The sequence below is a fragment of the Rhipicephalus sanguineus genome, chromosome 11 (assembly GCF_013339695.2).
Source record: "Rhipicephalus sanguineus isolate Rsan-2018 chromosome 11, BIME_Rsan_1.4, whole genome shotgun sequence".
NCBI classification, from domain to species: Eukaryota; Metazoa; Arthropoda; class Arachnida; order Ixodida; family Ixodidae; genus Rhipicephalus; species Rhipicephalus sanguineus.
The window spans coordinates 143,851,521-143,866,326 of record NC_051186.1 but is presented as its reverse complement, the minus strand read 5'-3'; positions in this window follow the sequence as shown (position 1 = coordinate 143,866,326).

Here is a 14,806-nt window from a genome sequence, read left to right as displayed (position 1 = left end):
TGTTGAAAGTTTACATCGCCAGTTCAGGCAACTGTAGGCACTTGGGCATGTTTTCTTGCGTGTTTGTGATCGGCGCGGTGTTTGTGTTTTGACCCGCGTCAGAATAACGAAGCGCTATTTTCATATTAACTCTATGGTCGCTGCCAACCTCTAAAAGACGTCTCGAAACGGCTGCGGACGAGAAGATCAAGAATAGACATTTTTGCAAAATAAAGCACTCGCCTCTCAAATATGCCTGCGTACTGTTTATTACCGTTTTCAACAGCTACGACATAGCCAGAGTGTATTCTGCCAAAGAAGTCCACAACGTCTACTTTGAGACATTTTTAGACATTGTGGGGGAAAGTGCGCGCGCAACGACTATCTAAATGATTCTTCAAATGTTTTGTCCACGAGCGCAAAGACGCCAAAACGGCATGTCTATATAAAGAGCGGTGAATGCATGTCGCTTTAGTGAAAGAAGAGACGCAGAAAACAAAGCCCTCAAAATAATTGGTTTCGCTCCGCAACGCGGGTTTCTATCAGCAGGCGGCTAAGGCCGCGCAACGCTCGCGCAACAGAGAACGACAACAGAAGCAAACGCAGGCAAGCCAGGCAAGCATGCTACTGATGCTACGCAGTCGGAGTCCAGGGTTGCCGTTGGGTAGATTCGAAAAGGAGCCAGAATTCAAGCTAAAAGTAGCCAAAGTAGCCACGTCTTTTAATCTTATCGCCAAACTTGTAGCCAAATGGCAGAAAAGCGGTATTATGAAAAGAGTGTTTATCATTGAATAATATATAATACCATTTTGTGTCAGCAATAAAATAGCATACGAGCACAGTTATTTTCTCCTCATGCTTGGTCTTCAAGCTGTAAGCAAGTTGCAAATAAATGAACATATTATAAGTTCCGTGCACCTGTATACATTCTATATAGAATAGATATAGTAATTGCCAGAGAGAGAGTAAGGTTGGAACATTCCAGCCAACCAGTCAGTAGGAATACTAATGGTAGAAGAAGGTCGTGCTTGAAGTCTGCGACTTCAAGCACGACCAGCTTCAAGTAGTGATATCAGCTTGAAGATGACCGGTCCAGCTTCATTTTGTAGCGAATCGCTGTGTCTGTCAAGTTCACTCGAAAACACGCGCCGTGCATCAGCACTACAAAACTGACTCGTAGCGTCAGCATCGATGGCGGGCAGCGTGAACAGCATGCTAGCCACGCGTATGCCAACATGCGCTCAATTTCGTTAGTTTTGATCTTAGACAAAAGGCGTACTTAATTTCATCTTTGATTTTTAAGTTATAATTCCAATTTCTGAATTTTTATTTAAATTAATAAAACCACCGAATTCTTGGCCAATCCTCCATAGTGGGTGTGAGACACTGCATGACTAGGCGAACAAGAACTTCATCACTCCGTCTCGGCAGGCGCACCGCGCGTTGCGTTCAGGTGCCTCGATGAGTACCATACTCATGGCGGGGCTAGCACACGCGTATACACCGGCTGACGCGTCAGAAAAGCTTGGAAACAAAGGGTAGTCGTCAGGCTTGCTCGGTATTTTATCTGCAGATAATGAGAAAAAATGGCGACTGAATGCGCTAACATAGAGGTTCAAAGTAGCCAAAAAGTAGCCATGGCGCCAACCTGAAATTTTTGTCGCCAGAGTGGGTCGTAAAGTAGCCAATTTGGCGCAAAGTAGCCACCAACGGCAACCCTGTCGGAGTCTCGAAGCGGGTGTTGTCGAAGCGCGCATGCCAGCGCATGCTCCTAGTGGAGATCAGTGGTTTACCGGGTTTACCCCTGCATTCAAGAACATCTTTTCACTCGGCGCTCCACCTTGACTCAATGTCTATGGCAGAAACACCTATTGGCAAGAATGTTCACTAAATATTGAGCAATAGGCGGGATCATTTTGTGAAAACCGTTGTGTCTTTTCTGTTGAATGGTGACGCTGTGCTCAGCTCGGTCAAGTAAAGGGTGAGGCTTGTTTCAGAATACTTGTTCCTTCCTCCCCCTTTCCCCTCTTCCTCCACTAGTTCGCGCCAGCCGCCAGGCGCCAGCAGCGCCAGTTCGCAGCGGCTCTATCTGGCTCTATCGGCAGCAGAGCTAGGCGACGGCCGGCGGTCATTTGCGTTTTGTGTAGCGTTGTCAGCTTTTGTTTGTGAACGGATGAACGGATTACGGGCTGTTTGGCATCAAGTAACGGTGGTCATACTGTCTGTCGCATATTTTCCATCAGTGTTTGGTGGAACAAGCTTTACTGTGCTTTTTGCGACGGTACGTTCGTCGGTACGTTCGTTTCAAGAAGCGATTGTTCTGCTCACCACCTTCGTTGCAGCCAGACAAACAGCTAAGAACGTGTGCACGTTCGGATAGAGTGCTTTTTTCGGTAAGTGCACCTGACTTTTCGTCGTTTTTACTGAAAGGTTTTAGAATTGTGATTAAAATGTGAACAGTTCTTTGCTAGGTTGAACCGCGTGGTCGAACGCGAAACTATACGCGCCGGTGCGAATCGTAAGCCAGAGTGACTCGCCCTATTTTGAGTAATTATGTTTTGCGCGTTACAGCTCGTGGCTCCACGCACGCACGCTAGTGACAGGCCGACATAGTTTAAGCAAGCATGCTTACAACTATGCCGGCCTGTCGCTGACAAAGTGCAAAGCTTCTACCGTATAGGCGCCTCGCCTGTAGGTGTGGTTATGATTGATTGTCGTTTCTTTTATACATGACAGCATTTTATCATATCTGTAATTGGAAATGTTTCTTTAGAGTGACTTGATGATCTGTTATTTGTTGTAAATCCTGCGTAGCTTACTTGCTTTCTCTGTATGCAGCTTTTCTTCACTGCTGCTTGTGCAAGATATTGGGCCTGAGGCCACGCCAGCTAATGCGGAAGCCAGTGCAGTTTCTTTGACGAGACTTGGGTGCATACATGCAGAATTTTATTTACGTTGCTGCCGTGCCACTCAGCTTCACCTTGTGCGGTCACCTTCCGACGTGTTTTGTGCCACATTTGGTTGTGCTTTATTCATTAATAAAGCCGATTTGACAACATCATGGGATAATTTATTGTTGCTGAGAAGCACGATTATTTATTTGCGCGCCATCCGCTAAACGTCATTTATGTAGTACAGTATACGTGTTGATCCCCTGCGTACGTGTTCAAATTTATTATAAACCGATGTCTTTTATATGAAAATTGGATATGTATGGTGTGCTGAAGTAGCCAATAATTCACGCGGCATATATGAGTGACCGCAACAACTTGATTCGGTCCGCAATAAACGCGAGTAAACTCAGCGTCGAAAATTTATATATGCAACAGTGAGGACATGCGTGGGTGAACAGGTATGTACGTATGTTAGTGATCTTGCTTGATTGTTTGGTCACTTGCTCGACGACTGACATAGGAAGTGGGAGAATAAATAGGAAAGTGCTCTCGCGGGAGCTCTTTCGGTCCCTTCAATCTCTATCTTCCTATGGTAGCCGTCAGGCTGCCGACCAAACATGCTGCAAAGACAGTTATAATAGTTTATTTTATATTTCGAAAGTCCAAAATTTCGAAAACGCCGAAAAAACAAAAACGTCTAGAAAACGCCTTAACTTGGTCTTGTCGAAACGTCTTTTAAAGACGTCAACTAGCGGGACATTAGCACAGCTATCAGACGTCGAAAAGACGTCTACGGCTACGGGAATGTCTTGACCAAGACGTCTATTAGCCCTTTTTGGTAGCCGTTCAAGACGTCTTTTAGACGGCAAATAGCTTCTTTTTGTGTTACGTGGGTAGAGGTAATTAGTTTCCACCAGTGCCTGTGGGGAGTAGATTTCGGTGTCCACGCGATCTGTCATTCAGGCATCTCCTTCGGCCCGTCTGACCGATGTAGACGCGGCCGCATGACAAGGGAATTCGGTACTCTACCGAAATTTAACCTCTGCAGTCTGCACTGCAAAGGCTGTGGCTGCGCCCCTGATTTCAAATCAGTGATTGTCATTGGAAAAGGAAGAAATAAGATTGAACGTGAAATTTGTGAAGCCAAATATAAACATTTAGTTGTAAGTCCAGCACTTAATTGTCCTGTCTGGTTGTTATCCTTTTGTTGTCTTGTGCTGGTTCCCTCTTAAGGACATCACTAAATATCATCAAGATTATCGTCAATCGGCCGCATTACAACTAGAGCACTGCGCGGGCTCGGGCCTACCCGAAAACCCGAGCCCGGGCCGGCCCGTGGGCCGGGCCGGGCCGGGCCGGGCTCGGGTCTGAAGCTCCGGGCTTAGGGCCGGGCCCGGGTTTGAGGTGGCGTGCTCTGGTCGGGCCGGGCTTGGACTTTGCTCAGTTCTTAAAGAGACACCTAAGTGATACAATGAATTCGTTAAGACTGATAAAGTGTACTTTGAGAACTTGAATGTAATTAGTTTTACCATCATAAAGAGAAAATCGAGGGCAAAGTTCCATTTTTAAATTTCAGGCCCAGATCTCCACGCGTGACGTCACGGATGTCAAACTGTATTTGTCGTATTTTGGGGACATTGAATCAACGAAACTTCTTGCAACTCGGTATATTAAGTCTATGGCCCTCTCAGAGGTCAACGTACTTAATTTTTACCGATTAGAAACTACGTAGATCCCAGTAGACACCGTCAGAATCTATGACGTCACGGTGTTTATTGCACAATTTGCAAGGTGGCGTCGGCAGTCGCATTTTCTTTTTACGCGTTTTCTCGCTTACCAAGACTCTTGTCTCAGCGAGCGTGGTGATTATAGAATTTGAAATGTTTTTGATTATGTAATTGATTAGGAAATGTTTCTTCTTCTTTAGTGCCCCTTCAAGTGTGTTCCTCATACGTTGCGCGTACATATACGTTTCAGATTTTATCTCGATAAAACGATTTCTTTTATATGAAGCAAGTTATTCGGAGAACTTTAATGAGGGACAAGTACTGATCTTTTTTTGCTTCTTGCATATGGGGCTACTTGATTCATCTGAAACGGGTGAGCTAAAAGTAAATAGTCCAGGCGCTTATGTAGTTAACATCTCACTATTATTTACTTTATTTGCATTCGTTATTATTTTATATCCCTAATGTTTTTGTGTAATCGCTGTAATAAATGTGACATAATGAATATATACCTATAGCTTACCATCGCAGGTGCGATCACTGAGCTCCAAGGCGGGGAAACGTTCGTGAAAGTTCAAGCCCCCTACTAAAACGAAAAGACTGCGCGTAGTCTCGCTGCATAAAATCCCTATAGAGACGAAGAATAAAACAGCGCTCAGGATAGGACGAGAAGAACACGGAAACTCAGCGCCGTGCCTGCGTCGTCCTAAGCGTTGTTTCGTTCTTCGTCTACTATGCACCAACCAGCCCAATCATGCACACTGCCCTATAAGGACATTCTTTTTCCATAGGTTGTACTAGATGTCAGCTAACATTGCCACTTGAAAGACCTTTTTAATACGTCACATATGGGTCATTTCCGAAGGGTATTTGGCGGCAAGATTCAACCAACATATCGATACCTATCAGGGGCGTAGCCAGAAATTTTTTTCGGGGGGGGGGGGGGGGGGGGTTCAACCATACTTTATGTATGTTTGTGCGTGCGTTTGTATGTGCGCGTGTATATATACGCCAGCAAAACTGAAAATTTCCGGGGGGGGGGGGGGTTGAACCCCCCCCCCCCCCCCCTGGCTACGCCTTGATACCTATCTCCAAAATGACTAAAATCTGGACGCCAATTCTGCAATGAGTTTTGTTTCACGGGTATGTATCAACACATGGTGGATGCAGGTGGTGCCTCACGAAAAAAAAATGCTTTAGACCTGTCATGCCTGTGTAGCTCAAGAACGTACTTATAAAGAAAATTTAAAAAATGGGATGAAGACAGTCATATGCGGACCGCAGGCCCCTAGCGAGAGGTCCGCGGACCGCGTGCTTGAGAGCCATGTACTATATAGTGCGAGAACTACATGATACTGGCACAACAGCGTTGGAATGTGCAGGAATAGCATAACTCCATTAAACATGTATATTCATGTTTAAAGGCAAAGTATATTCGCTTGACGAAATATCTGGCTTGAAATAAGAATCACGAATTCCATGCCGGGTGATGTCCCTTTACGTCGAATCATATGCATCTAATGAGTAAGCGTCGAGAAGGTTAACCTTTATTAATAAACTGGAATGAACCCCGAAAATCGATCGCAATCAGTTCGTCCACTTATTGCCAGTCCTACCAGTGTAGTCTTACCAGCTTAGGCCACCTTCTACCGGTACAACATCGTTAGGAAGGCATATACCATTATAATGCGAAAAAAAGCCCTATGCAAGCGGTGCAAAACAAACACAGCTGAAAACTGCAAGGAGAAGCCCTCACATGCATTTATAGATTATATTGAAGAGTGACACAACGTTCGGGAATGAGAGAAATGAAGTGATCAGTTGGACAGCAATTTTCATTCTGCAGAGGTCCACAAAGACATCCTAAATTTGCTCTAGTGGTGGAAGTTAAGAACTATGACCGCCGACGCCTTCACATTTCGCAAGGCAGATGTGCGCCCCTGCGGCTAGCGCAAGCAGGGCAAGAAACTTCAGCGCGGCAGGACATGTGATACAACGGCGCATGGTGTGCTTATAGCGGAATTTCTTTATAATTTGACTTTTTGTACAAAAACATGCTAACAAATAAACTATAAACTATGCCACAAAAACTGTATATAGTAGCAGTGGTGTGATATATGAAGAGTACGTATTTCCAAAATGAACGTTGTGCACGCGGTTCTTTATAATTTTTATCTAGGTTAGTGTACTTACAACAAGTGTAATTAATTTGGCTTTTTTCCTCTATTTCTCTCGATGTGGCAAGGTGCTACTACGATGAAGATAGGTGCTACATACCCAGAAGGGTGCACTTTGTCGTTACGGCACGCCTTAAGGGGACACCAAAGGGAAAAACCATTTTTGTCCAATTAGTAAATTACTCTTTCAGAATTCCAAAATCACCGCGCCTGCCGCGATAAGACGCATGAGAAGCGAGACAACACGCAAAAAGAAATTACGGGTGGTGACGCCACCTCGAAATTCCCGCATCACACGCTGGAACACCATAAATTTTGACGGCGTCTGCTAGGTCCTACGCACTTCCTAATCGGTAAAAATGAAGTGAGTTGTCTTCCGAGGGTGCCATAGACTTAACATACGAAGCTTCAGGACACTTCGACAAGCTAAAGTCACCAAAATACGAAAAATACGCTTTGAAATGCGTTTTGTCATGCTCGCCACGCGTGGAGCTTTTGGGAAAAAATTAAAAATGAAACTTTGACCGTGATTTTCTCCGTTATCAATGCAACTGTGTTCGTGAAATGAACGACTTCAGATTTTTTAGAGTACAATCTATCAATGTAAGCCGATTCATTGTTTCACTTTCCTGTCCATTTAAATTTCAATACAGAGCGCAATAAAAATAAAGGGAGGAGAGCGTCCTGTTCTCTGTCCCTTCTGTTTTTATTGCGCTCCTTATTGAAACCGGACTCATGCTGTAAATAACTTTTTTTCCTACAATATCTGCTACAAAACGCTCTTGATGACTCCGACTGTATTCGCAGAAAATTAGGTACAGTATATCCACTGAACGTTCAGCGTACCTAGTATGTCCGCTCAAGTGTTTGAGCCAGCCCCTTTTTACAAGAAAGCACCGTAGGTTAAAGTACAGTTGCTAGCGAAGCATGCGACAAGCATGCGTAGATATTTGCCACTTAAGACGCTTTGCGGCCGATTCTATGTTCGGGCAACACCACCTAGATTATTGGCTCGGGCCCCTGTCGGGCCCGATCTGGGATCGGGCCGGGCCGGGCCGGGTAGGCGAAATCTTTTTTCGGGTTCGGGCCGGGCCCGGGTCTCGATTTGAGCCATCGGGCCGGGCTCGGGCGGGTAAATGTGAACGAGACCCGGGCCCGGGCCGATAATCACGGCCCGTGCAGTGCTCTAATTGCAACCCCCGCCCCCCCTCTTCTCCCGCTATTTTCCCATCATGCACAGGCACGGAAGGTCTTCACCATCGCGCGAACTGAACGAAAGAAGTGTTACACCTTTCGCGCCCACAAATTCTACAGACAGAGCCTTCTTTCACCATGTACCATGCAGATTTCAGGAAGATAATTTCGAATAGGTTAAGAGCCACACTTCACAACGCGTAGCCACCGCGGCATGTACCGCGCTCTGATGCTGACCCAACAGACGCGTGTTCGATCCTACCCGCGGTGCTCGCATTTTGACGGACGCTAAATGCAAGAGGCCCCTGTATGTATGCGATGCCAACAGTGCACGTCAAAGAACCCCAGATGGTCGAAACTTCCGGAGCAGTGCACTGCGGCTTGCCTCATGTACATATCGTGGTCGCGGTATACGTGAAACGCCAGAAACTACTGCTACACACTGTACGTGACTTGAGATAAATCCATATTGAACAGCGCAAAAAACGAGACACAAAGAAGAGACTGCACAACACGAGCGCTGACTAACAACTAAATGCTTTATTCAAGCACAAAGAAAAGAAAAAGAAAAGAAGGAAACAGAAATGCGCGCGCACCCTAAGCACATGACAAGAGATTGCAGGCATACAGCAAATTTAAGTATTGTCCAAGTAAGCCATCTCACAATCGAGCAACACAATCGATGGAGTGCTGACACACGTGTCACGATTTTTGCTGATAGCAAAAGCTTCAGCTATCTCTCTGATTCGCGCCTCATTCTGTCCAAAAACTTTTCTGCCCTAACCAAATCTTGTGTCCACAAAATGTCCTCTAGCCTCTTATCTCAAGTTCAGCGTCTGAAACACGCGGCCTTCCCTCTTGACGCCATTGTTTCTGCGTCATTAAAAATTATGAACAAAATTAGAAAGGGTCCAGCAAAACCGCTAGATGACAAATGGGGAAAGGGTAACGAACTGCCGGTGATCCCGTATATTCCTGGCCTTTCGCACCGTATTAAAAAAGAGTGCACACAAGTTTAATATTGACGTCCACTTTTCCGCTAAGAATAAGCTGAATACCCTGTGTGCCAGAATTGATAAATTGTCCTCAGGTGCGAGTGGGCACAGTATCAAGAATCAAGAAAATTTATTTCCAACATAAAGTTGGGGGTCACCCCAGGCGAAAAGCGGCGAAATGCAGCTTGAAGGTGCCTGGGGGCCCATACACAAAACAGCGTACACATACATTTCTAGGCAACATAGGGTACTTAATGAAGAAAGGATATTTAAAGTAGTAAAAAAAACAACTAAGGACATAGAATACTGGTAAACGCAAGACATACATATATACACTGTATACACGTGCATACATAAAGGGAAAGTTAAGTATACTAAAAATGACGTCGGATCATGATACGTACATTTAAAACATGTTGCTGTAAACAGATTTATATCGAAACATTTTTTCCGCACAATTGTAAAAAAACATATTACATTGTACGATGAAAGAAGTGTGTGGTGGTAAGGACAGATACCACTGTTCAGTACAGTTCAGACATAAAATAATCACGCAACTTTTTTTACAAACATTGTTAAAATCGATACCCTGTTTCTCATATTTGTTTAAAAGATACGGTACATTGAAAGCCAGTGATTGTTTGCCATAAGTTGTGCGCCATCGCGGTACGAGGGGCGTTCAATAAAGATTTCCCCTGACTAACTTCTATTTATTGCAGGATGCTGAAACTGCGCATGTGTAATGACATAAGTCACTGTAGGTCACGTGCCAATTTGCAACTCTAAAATAATAATGGTCTTTCTTTTAGAGGTGCTGAAGTGGTGTGAGGTGTGATAATGGATGCAGTGGAATACAGAGCAGCCGTCAAGTTCCCGTACTTGAAAGGCCGCACTCCAAGGGAGGCGTTCGATGAGGTAAAAGAGGTTTATGGGGAGGATTCCCCATCATATGATGTAGTGAAGAACTGCCATCGTCAATTCAAATAGTCTGATTTCCGTGGAGGCGGCTCCGATTGCAGGGCGACCCCACTCCGCTGTCGATGAACACACCATCCAGGAAGTGGAGGCCGCCATTTTGAAAAATTGCCGCGTTAGCGTTCGAGACCTAGCCCAACATGTCAAGATTAGTGTGGGGTCCATGGGAAAAATCATTCAGGACCATCTTCATATGCGTAAGGTACCCGATAGCTGGGTTCGCCGGCTGCTCACACCTTTCCAAAAGCAGGAACGAGTCGAATGCTCCCAGGCTCTTTTGACCACGTGCCATGGAAACCAGCAGGAATTTTTCAACAGACTGATTACACAGGGTGAATGCTGGGTCCATCACTATGGTCCGGAGACAAAAGTCCAGTCGATGCAATGGAAGCACTTGGACTCACCGCCTCCAAAGAAGGCACGCACCCTGCCCTCGGTGGGCAAGGTCATCCTCACAGTCTTTTGGGACCAGCACGGAGTAGTCTTGATGGATTTCCTAGCAAAGGGTGCCACGATTACTGGGACATACTATGCTTCACTGCTGCGGAAATTGCGAGAGACCATCAAAAACAAGAGACGTGGCATGCTCACCAAAGGCGTCTGCCTTCTCCAAGACAATGCCCCAGTTCACAACTCACATGTTGCCCAGAGGGAAGCACGCTCCTGCGGCTTTGAAATTCTACCGCATTCCCCTTATTCACCCGACCTCGCACCATCGGCCTTCCATCTCTTTCCAACATTGAAGTCATATTTGAAGGGCAAGCATTTTCCAGATAATGAGACTCTGATTCTTGAAGTTACAACATGGCTTTTGCAGCAACCTGTCGACTTCGACAAGCGAGGTGTTTACAGTTGCATAAAAAGATGGGAGAAGTGTGTGTCCCTGGGTGGTACCTATGTAGAGAAGGACCAGTAAATCTGCAAAGTTTCGTCGCTCTCCGTCCCCAGGAAGTGGGTCAGGGGAAATCTTTATTGAACGCCCCTCGTATGTTATGAAAGCTTCGATTACAATTAGAACAAGAAGTTTATTTACAGAATTTACAACTGCCTTGAGACGTGATTCTTGGTTCGTGGCTCAAAAGTCTCTGCCTCGTCTTCGAAGTTCCCCCGCACCGGCCACTCTCTCACCCTCGTGGTATATTTCTTCTGTTTTGCTTCCATTTTCAATTGTTGAACGCCACGTGCGCAGTCCAGATGCCTTTCCAGGAAAGCCCCCCAACCCCGTCGCGCCGTTTCTGCCGTGCCTGAGAGGGCGGTGTGGTGTACCGTTACGTTGACAAGAGGGGAGGACTGCGTGCCTGCGTGGGGGGCTGTGAGAGACGCTTTACGACCCTGTAGAAAACGGTCTTGCTTCCCAACGCTGAGATGTTTCGTCTTTGGGGACTCGGGGTGACGCTACTGGTGGTTAGGGGGCCCCGCTTGAGGCTAGGGGAAATCCTTAACACGGTACTAAGCATTTCTCGTGGCCTCTGGTTCTTGGATCGCTTACCTGTTTTTTTAACCCGCAGTTATTACTTAGAAAGTTCATAGTACTTTTGTTTGAAAAGAAAAACGAATGCAATAGGCGGTACTGATACATGAGAGTTGCATTTATGACTTGATAACGGAGAAAAAATTCTTTAGTGGGATGAGTGTAGGAAACGTTAGCGATGCATCGTAATGCTTTCTTCTGTAACAAGAGGATTCTACGCAGATTTGTTTGCGTAGTTGTTCCGTAGGTGTGCAACAGTTTGCGTAGGTGTGCAACAGTTTACACGAGCGCTAAACAGAGCGTTATATATTTGCGTTTTGATCTTGCTAGGAAAGAAATGGCGGCACCGCAATAGCGCTCCCGTAGCTGAAGACAGTGATTTAGCAAGATAGTCAAAGTGAGCCGTCCACGTCATATCAGCAGAATGGACGACGCCAAGCGATTTATGCTTTTCCACAAGCTCGATTACACTCCCACCAAGACACAAGTCTGCTGGTAGACGTGCATGTTTGTTTTTGGCCCTAAATAAGATGGCTTTAGTTTTGCCAGCGTTGATTTTAAGCAAGTTAGTATTTGACCACTCCCAAAGATCTGAAAGGGCTTTTTGAGACTTAGTAAAAACTTCATTAATATCATGGCCGGTTACGAACAGACTTGTGTCATCCGCGTACGTTACGATGGAAGAGTCATTATGTAGTTCAGTCACATCGTTTACGTACACATTAAGAAGAAGTCTGTTATAAAATAGGAATGACGTCACATATGGCGCGTGTCATTGGTGGAAGGCAATCGTTCGATTTAGTGCGGCGACGTACGCTAGGGGAGCGTTGTAATAAAACCCGCTCGCTCTTGCACGCTTTCTCTTTCGCTCGGGAGCGGACACTTTCCCTGCATTTCACCGATCACAAAGTGGTGATAATGAAGGGAGCTAGGGGCGTAGCCAAGGGGGGGGGGTTGGGGGTTTCAACCCCCCCCCCCGAAATTTTTCAGTTTTGCTTGCGTATATATACACGTACACATACAAACGCACGCACGAACATACATAAAGTATGGTTGAACCCCCCCCCCCCCCGAAAAAAATTTCTGGCTACGCCCCTGAAGGGAGCACGTAAACACTGCGCTTGCAGTTCGTCCTTTGCAAAAGCAACGTAGTGTACTCAATTCCGATGTCGTGCGGTAAAGTGTACGTGGGGCAAACGGGGCGCTGCCTCAACGTTCGCCTGCGCGAACATCATAGCCATAGGCGTGCGCAGGGTTCCCCATTAGGGGGGCAAAGGTTCGTCGCAGCGCCCCCCCCCCCCCACTCTACTAAGTCAATGAATGGGGCAGATTTTGCGCCCCCCCTCCTCTTAGGTGATTAGGGGGGGTGCCCCCCCCTCCTGTGCGCACGTCTATTATCATAGCTCTCTCAAGTGTGCGCCGTATTCGCATTTGGCCGCCCACTGTGCCACTTGTGGCTGCTCACCGGAGTTCTGCCGCACGAACACTGTTTTTGGACACAATGAGGCGCGAATCAGAGAGATAGCTGAAGCTTTTGCTATCAGCAAAAATGGTGACACGTGTGTCGAGCACTCCATCGATTGCATTGCTTGATTGTGAGATGGCTTACATGGACAATACTTAAATTTGCTGTATGCCTGCAATCTCTTGTCATATGCTTAGGGTGCGCGCGCATTTCTGTTTCCTTCTTTTCTTTTTCTTTTCTTTGTGCTTGAATAAAGCATTTAGTTGCTGTCATCTCTCGTGTTGTGCAGTCTCTTCTTTGTGTCTCGTTTTTTGCGCTGTTCAATATGAACCCCAACCAACTAGCCCAACTATCCCTTCTGCTGAGATATGTCCCCTTCTTTTTTTTTATTTTCAATATCTAGGCTGAAAAACAAAACATTTACGAAACGTTTTCCAGTTCTCTGACTTTCAATACATCTCTCTTTGCGGTTTTCTCAGCCCTTAATGTTAAAAGTCCTGAATTTCAGCCAGTTTGGCAAAGAGGATGCAGTGAAATATAGCTTTTAGGACTTGTGGTTTCGGTTTCCACGCCGCCGGCGCCGCCGCCGCCGACAAAAAGTGGCCGTGCGCCGCCGCCGATGATGTACCACGGCCGCTGGATAAAAAGCGCACGGTACGGCCTGCCGCGTCGGGCGGCTTTCTATGGGAGAGCGCGTGTCCGCCGTAGTTGCAGTTGCGGCCGCTGCGGCGTGACGGGGCGGGGACGGGGAAACGGGTGCCGGCGGCTCCGTTGGGGCAGCAGCCGCAGCAAATTAGTTGGTGGTTGTCACTAGTACAGTGATACCACTCAGTTATTCTAAGCGGTTGTTTTCTATCTTATCTATCGCAGTCATGACATATCATGCAGTCAGTTTAGTCCGTTCGCGTAATCTAGTTAAATAGCCACTTAAATTTCCGTGTACGTGCCGAGCTCCTGGCACATTTTTTTTTTTCAGGACCATATTTTTGTTTTTATCGGAGAGAATATTCCACAATGCACGTAGCAACACTATAAGACGCTGAATGTGTGAAAAAGTGGTTGTTATACTTATGAGTGCGTAATGAATGCATCGTTTGTTATTTTAACATATTTCGATTTCCGTGACATTGCTTCAGCACATTAATTTAGTTTTCTCAGCTGAAATGCTAGGCAAGTATTTATTTGAAACATCCGACAATACACGTTCTTGTTTTTTATACACAGAAAATGTATGTAAAAACATAATTTGAATCTTTTTTATGATCTCTGATACAGGACACTGTGCCGAAAAGTAATTAAGCTTCGGATGCTTGATACTAGTGGATTCTACAGATATAATGACGCACTCCTCGTAGCTTTGTTGAAAAGGCTGCGGTATTATATATTCATTAGGTGTGGCTTGCAAATTTCTTGACAGTTCTTAGCGGCGCAATGTCAACAAATTGATATATATATAAGGCCATGTGACGCCTTTTACTTCGTCGTCGTAGCGCTGTTTCAACCAAGATGAATATATATATAAGGCCCATTACTGGAGTGACTAATATCTCGAAGAATAAAGCTGACAATAATAGGTCACGGCTCAAATCTTCTTTAACTCAAAAAAGCATGAAATGGCGGGGATCAGCTCAAGCTATATATATTGATGCGTGACATTCGCTTAGCCAGTTTTCTTTTTTTTCGAGACTGCCGGGTCAAGTGACAACCATGTTTTCATATTTACACACGTAGTAGCACGCAAAAACCACGGCTGCTCTAGGACAATCAAGTACACGTGCCTTCGTTGGAGCGAGCACGGGTGCCTTTGTCGACAATACATAACAGAAATAATGAACAGTAATAGATGACAGAACCACATGACGGAGACTGCCAGAAGACAAGCATGTTGGTGTGCAACGAAGTTTCGCCATTGCCTGTAGTGCGGCTCAC